Source organism: Mytilus trossulus, chromosome 5, assembly GCF_036588685.1.
Source record: "Mytilus trossulus isolate FHL-02 chromosome 5, PNRI_Mtr1.1.1.hap1, whole genome shotgun sequence".
NCBI lineage: Eukaryota > Metazoa > Mollusca > Bivalvia > Mytilida > Mytilidae > Mytilus > Mytilus trossulus.
Window position 1 is genome coordinate 31994280 of NC_086377.1, and position 7271 is coordinate 32001550.

At 32.4% G+C, this 7271-nt stretch overlaps 1 long non-coding RNA gene across 1 annotated transcript; it reads left to right on the forward strand.

Annotated features, from left to right (window-relative positions):
* Positions 1–1060: 1060 nt before the first annotated feature.
* LOC134719580 (uncharacterized) lies at positions 1061–5224 on the forward strand. The gene is made up of 4 exons (XR_010107623.1): positions 1061–1176; positions 2882–2976; positions 3855–3951; positions 4988–5224. It is a non-coding gene; the product is annotated as an uncharacterized LOC134719580 (long non-coding RNA).
* The last annotated feature ends 2047 nt before the right edge of the window (positions 5225–7271 follow it).

The window sequence follows — 7271 nt, forward strand, 5'->3', positions numbered from 1 at the left end:
TATTTTAACAGTTATCAAATCTCAACTTGACCATTTTATATTTTATTATAATACAATGGTATACACAGCTACTTAGAATATGCTGTACTGGTAGTTTACTTTTAATGTTTAGTACGATTTCTTTTCTTTAGAATTATTGTAATATTTAGGTACTTGTATTTTACCGTACTTGATTTGTACTAAATAATTGGTACCGAAATAATACAATATTCCATGTTTGAAAATCATAATATAGGGAGGTTTGAAATAGAAAAACTTTCAAAATGCTGAAAATGTAACGGTAGTAACCAAAATTCTATAGGACCTAAATTTGAAGTACAAATCAAGTACAAATGTACTGTAAAATGCAGGTACCTAAATATTGCAATAATTTTAAAGTAACAAAATAGTACTGAATATTGAAAGTAAATTTCCAGTACGACAGATTTTTAGCACAGAAATAGTACCTATGCAAAAGTAGCTGTGTATAAAGAATGCATGGTTCTTCTAACAAACATAACAAGAACTTAACCGTAAGTGTTCTTAAACTTAAATTAACAAGAACTTATTTCATCATTTCAGTGAGGGAGACTCCGCATGAATTATTTTTGATTGTAGAAATAAATCATCAAATCACTAATAACATTTTACAGAATAGAGACAGTATTCATGTAGTCTCCAAGATTATTTTTGAACGTATACCATTACTGTTCGATGTTTCATTGACCTCATTCTTGTACAAGTTACCTGCATAACTGTTAAGAGTATCTTTAACCTCAGTAAGAATCAAGCCACCCTCATGTGCAAATGTGCAATAACTGCATAACTGTTCATTGTATCTTTAACCTCAGTATAGGACAATTTACCCTCACGTGCAAAGGTGCAATAACTGCATAACTGTTAAGCGTATATTTCACCTCAGTATATATCAAGTTACCCTAATTTGCAAAGGTACAATACTTGCATAACTGTTTATGGTATATTTTACCTCAGTAACCCTTATATTGGTGAGTACTATACCTTTATTATTTCTCATAATCAGTCAGATATTGGTCATCAGATTATTATGTATCGTCTTATCATTACTAACACCATTTATTGAACTTGTCCGTATTTATCTATCTTTACAACAATTAAAAATGTTGCCATTAGTGAAGATCGGATTTTTTGTGTGTGTTTTCTCACTTTCGTCTGCACGTGGGTAAAATAATAAACAAAAATCAACATGTTCACGTATATGACGTGTCACCGTATTTGTTTATATAACATTTATTTATTTAGTTTTGATGTTGTATTTTGTAATTTTTATCGGATATTGTTAAGTATTTATCGCTTGTATTTTTATTTATGTTTCTATTCGTATTGTAAAAGTAAAGATAATTAATTACCAAGTCTATTTATGAGATCCTAGTTTGAAGCAACTAAATCATGTTTGTAAATGAACACGATTTAATTTTTTGGTTGTATTTAAAAGAATACCGACATAGCTAGATAAAACAATCCGTATTCTAATGACTAAACCAATTGTGTAATAGTTATCCCACGAGGACACGGTTTGTCAGTGTCAGATCACCGCGATGGCCGGAGGCAAGAGAGTGATCTAACACTGACACACCAAGTCCGAGTATCCGAGTGGGATAACTTTTCCGAGTTGGATATTTTTTTTACATCCCAACTATTTAAGATCACACGAAAAACCCTTAACAATTCAAAAAATATAATTTAGAACGCAACACAACCATTATAATATACTTAAGATATCACTGTATAATGCATACCCTGTATGTTCCCCGAACGCGATGAGTAGATATAAAACAATGTCAACTCGCCCGATTGGCCAATCGGCCCACACTAGATCGCCAATTTATAAAATAAGCGACTCACTCTTTTTCACCGACTCAAATAAAATCAAATAAAACAATCAATCTGACAACTTACTTATTAACGATAAGGTTTTCAACCCCACTGAGTCAAGGTCTACCAACTTGCCCATTTATAAAAAAAATATCTTGCTTCCTTTAAGTATTTTAAATTACTTATAGTTGGTTTCTAGTTGTCCTGGTCTAGTGGTATATGTCGTGGTCTGATATGCTGAAGGTCTTGAGTTCGCATCCCATCATAGACACTGGATTGTTTCTACGTAAATTTTGATAGATAGTTTTTTCAGTATATTTAATTATAAGTTTTATAGTGGATTTGACATTCCCGCCAAAATGTTACAAAACAAAGTAAAGCATGCAAGACAAAAGAACTCAAACAGTGGTGATCTGGTAGGGATGTCCGGCTCAGATCAACCCTGTTAGGACAAAGAAGCTTGGATGTAAATATTAATAGTCTTGAAATTGTTATAAAATACATCTAATACCAATATGAATATGGTCTTGCACTATATATTTTTTTAAATCTACCTGTGAAGTCACTTTTGTGTCTATCCAGTCTTAAGACAGACAGTGCGTGGTTCTGTTGTGCTGTTTTTACGTTCTGTCCTACGTTGTTTTATGTATTCGTTTGTATTCTGTGGTAAATCAGCACTTCGGGGTTGACATCCATATTGATTATATGGTCATTATTTTCAAACTTACTGTTTACAAAACTATGAAATTATTCTAAGCCATCCAATGCACAAATAACCTTAGACGTTTTTCGGCACAACTTTTTGGAGTTTTTGTTCATCAATGCTGTTCAACTTAATACTTGTTTGGCTTTTTTAACTATTTTTATCTTAGCGTCCAATACGCTCAACATTTACTCCAGTCTTAACCTTTTACGACTTACTTACTGGTATTTTGTTTATTTTACTTTAAGTTATGGAAATATTTCACCTGTACGTTGGAGTGAAACAATAATTAACAATACAATCTTACTTTCCCAAACCAATTCCAAGTATTTTTCGTTCTTTTAGTTTTATTAGACGATGCATGTAGACATGGATGGAAGCATTTTCGGAATAGATGTTATATGTTTGCTACTGAGAAAGAAACTTGGACTAATGCTGAGGTAAGCAAAACAAAAAAACAAAAACAACAACAACAAAAAACACACATTGTTGATTTGCAACAACGGTGATAAATTGGCGGTTTGAAAAATCATTGAAAATATGTAATATGAAAACATAACCCTATTTAGAATTTAAATTCAAGGTGAATTATTTTTTTATATCAGTCAAATCCTAAAAGTCACAGAAAGTTTTACTTAGTTTAGTACTAAGAATACATCCATCCGTAATTAAAAGTATCAGTAAACAGTTCAAAAGGGAGTATCATTTGTTTTTGAAATTCGCATCAACAAAACAGCTCTGTAGTTCGATCAATTGGTTAAAGATTTGACTAACACCGCTGTTATATATGCAATACATAAATATTTGGTGGGTTTTTTTTGGTGTTTTTTTCTCCTTAACTTGACTATAAACAAAGACAATGTAGTATGATCGCAAATAAGACAACTCTACAAAAAAGATCAAAATGACACACAAATTTACGACTATAGTTCACAATCCGGCCTTCAACAATGAGCAAAGCCCATACCGCATAGTCAGCATTTGAACATGAATTAGAAAACCTAGATTAAAAAAATTATGTCTTGATCATTTGTGCGTTTATCGGCATCACAAATACAGACAACAGAAGTCCATCTTATTGATCAGGGCTAAAACTACACAATAGCTTTGCAGTCCAATATTACACTTTATATCGTACATTTTTGTATGCTTAACTTTAAGTGTATAATGTATTCTAGTATATAAATTTGTTACAATTTTACCCTTTACTTTTAACTTGGTTATTGCATTCATTACTAGATCGTTGTTGTGGTTTTTTTTTTAAATTATTATGTTGTTAGTACAGCAACCTTCTAATTCATCTCTGTTTTTTTTTCAGTTTCGTTGCCGTGTTTTTGGAGGTCATCTGGCGGAAATTGAAGATGCTGATACAAACAAGTTCTTGAAAGATACAGCATAAATAAAGAATGGAAATGGTATATTTTATATTTGTGCTCTGAAAGGCTTGACATAATCAACATTTAGGAAGTAATATTTAGATTTAGTTTAGTCACATTTTTTTTATGTGATTCAAGCGATCTTAGTCGGGAGACGTATTATTTCATAAGTATTTACCTTTTGTGTAAGAAATACATCATAAAAATACTGGTTTTTTTTAATACGCATTTTTAATGAGTGTTTTTCATCAGACTTGTACATTGTATGTGCATTCTTCTCTACTTTATAGAATGACCGATGTGCTCTTATAAGAAAAACTTTTTAAACAATTATTTGTTTGATCCGTATATAACAGGATTTAAGGCTTACAGTTTGTCTTATAAAACTTTTTTTCAAAATGGTCTTGTTGAAGTTAAAATCCGAGGTCTCCACCGTTACGAACATTTCCGCAAATCCTAGTTTATGTATTATTCAATATCAATAAATCAGGCAATCAAATATATATAGTAAAGATCCGGTAGAAATAGCGTATGAAAAAATGGTTTATCTTCACTATTTACACTTAATGTTTCCAAGTCTCAGTAAACAACACAGGGCCATTCCGAACGTTCCATTAAGTGATGTTCTAATATCAAAATGTTTTAAAACAGATTCAACAAGACTTTAACATAATCAATAAAGCAATAACCAAAATACTAAATGAGTAGACATAAAGTTAAAACGAGGTTTGTTTTCTCAGTATAAAAATATAAATACAAAAGTGTACATGTTTAGTGGGCTACTTGTGTCCTTAGTTTTCATAGCTTTACATATCGTGTAATGAAAACTCCCAAGTGTATAAAGAATTATTTCTTATTCACCTTACTCAATATTTAACTCTGTTTTAGAACTAAATCATATATTTGGAAATTTATCTGTTATTTGATGCTATCGCAATGATGATAATAAAACCACGCAGACCCTAAATGTTTTAGGTCATTCTAATACGTCGCCGCGGTTGATAAATACAGATGAGGTAATGTCTCGTTTTATATTTTGGACTGCTGGCGTATTTTTTATCATATATATTTACAGATCACAACCATCATTACTTCATTGGCTTGACTGACGAAGCCGCATTGGACGAGTGGGAATGGGTGGAAAGCGCTACAAAACCAAACTTTACAGATTGGGGTAATCACCAGCCAGATCACCAAGGCAACGATGAACATTGCGTTTTATTTTATGCACGTGATGATTATCGATGGCATGACGCAGATTGTGACAACCATAATTATTTTATCTGTGAGGAGGAAGAAGTGAATTCAGGCGGAAGTATCATTGGTTGAGAAAGAAGAAATGAATTCAGGCGATAGTATCATTGGTTGAGGAGGCAGAAGTGAATAAGGCGGAAGTATCATTGGCTGATAATAAATATGATTTAATATATGTATTGATTGTGTTTTAGCAATGCAGTCAAACAGTTGTTGTCTACATTATTAAATGGTAGATATGTTTGAATAAAAATAATACTGCATTTCGTGGAAATTTGTTTTTAAACATCAATCAATTCTTACCATATTGTTCTTGTTATTTAACATACGTGTGTCAAAATCAACTAAGACAAATGGTTAGATGTGTATTTCCAAAATTATCGTGATGCATTGAATGAAACCCTGATATATAATATCACCTTTAATCACAAGGCATTCTTTTAAAACATGTATTATATTAATCTGATAAATTTACGTAATATTCGTTATTATAAAAATTAAACAATTAGCGGTACAAAACATCGTTTTGATATCGGCATATAATGTTTCTACTAGTACTGTTTATTTGATATAGAATGTTTAGTTGAAGCTGTTGTTTATACCGAAAAATATGTATTCATTGTCTTCTGTTTAAGCTGTAAATATGTACAATGTCGTAGCATTTCTATATCAACAATAAGGAATACGTTTCATGATTTGTTTCTCTATTTATTTCATGTTGTTTAAGAAGGTCCTTATTTTTTCTTCTTGTTGGGGCTATTAAAAATGAGGATACATGGTAAGTCTGATGACGCCATATGGCAATGCTACCGATCAGTGAAAACAAAATATATAGTTCGGATGAATATCACCTATTATCTTACCTCCTATACATGTCTAGGAATATGATTGGTTAAAAGCGTCCTCGTGGAAACCGAATGTATTTAATATTAGGTTAGTTGGGAGGCGGGGCTTATTTCATACTTGTTTAGTTTTTTTTAGTTTTAAACATATTTATTTAGAGTGGATTGGGAAACAGGTTTTGCGAGTGCTGCCTTGTAGCGGCATTAGCCTACTCTTTTTCGAAATCTACAAGGGTGTCTTTAACGTGCAAGAGATTTGGCTCTCTCTTAACACGGGTCAGCCATTTATCGTCCCCTTCCGACGGACTATCATCGTTTCCTTAAGACCATACTCGCTAATGGTGTCAAGGGAGAGCCGAAAATTGAGTTCCTGAAATTATCATCCCAAACGGGAATCGAACCAGGAACCTTTGTGTTAGTAGTCCGATGCACTAACCACTACACCACGGCGTTTAGTAGTGAAGTGCTCCGAAAGTAATAGAAATATTGTACCACAGACGATTCAGAAAATCTATATTATTGTAAATTCATAAAGAATGTACGTGAGAATGAAATTTTGTTGATATGCTAAATCAATTTAAAGACAACAACCATCAATCAAAACCAAGGGGTAAACAAAGACTCACAAAACCAAAAGACATTTACATCAACCGTAATAAATAATAAATAAGAAACAACACGAACTCCACTAAAATCCGGGGGTGCAATAAGGTACTTCGGCAGGGGAAGCTTTTCCTGCACCGAATACGGCACCCGTCGTGTTATTTCTTTGTTCAGTTCGGTAAATATGGTAGGTTATTGTGACAAAGGCAGAATATCAGATATGGTTTATGACACACTTTTATCTTAATGGTTAATCAGCTCATGATAGCTACCGTAAAAGTTCTTGAGTGATGACCTGAATTTGATTAATTCATAGCCCTGTCTCAGCAACTTTTGAGAAAGCAGTATTCCTCGTTCAACTAAAGCAACGTACTTTGAGCTAGCTCAAGAGTAAAGTATCAATTGAAACATATATACTCCATATGCTGGTGCCGCTGGGCTGTTGCTACACAGAAATGGGAAGTTGATTATCATCGCGTTTGTCATTAATTTTGATATTTAACCTATCATCAGTAGTCATTTCGAGAAAAAAGTCCATTTGGATATATTGAATGTAAGTGATCACTGAATCTATTATTATTAAGAGACAGTGCATCATCAATATACCGAAAGGTGAAAGTAAAAGACTGGGCTTATTTATTTTTTCCTTTGTGTACAAGC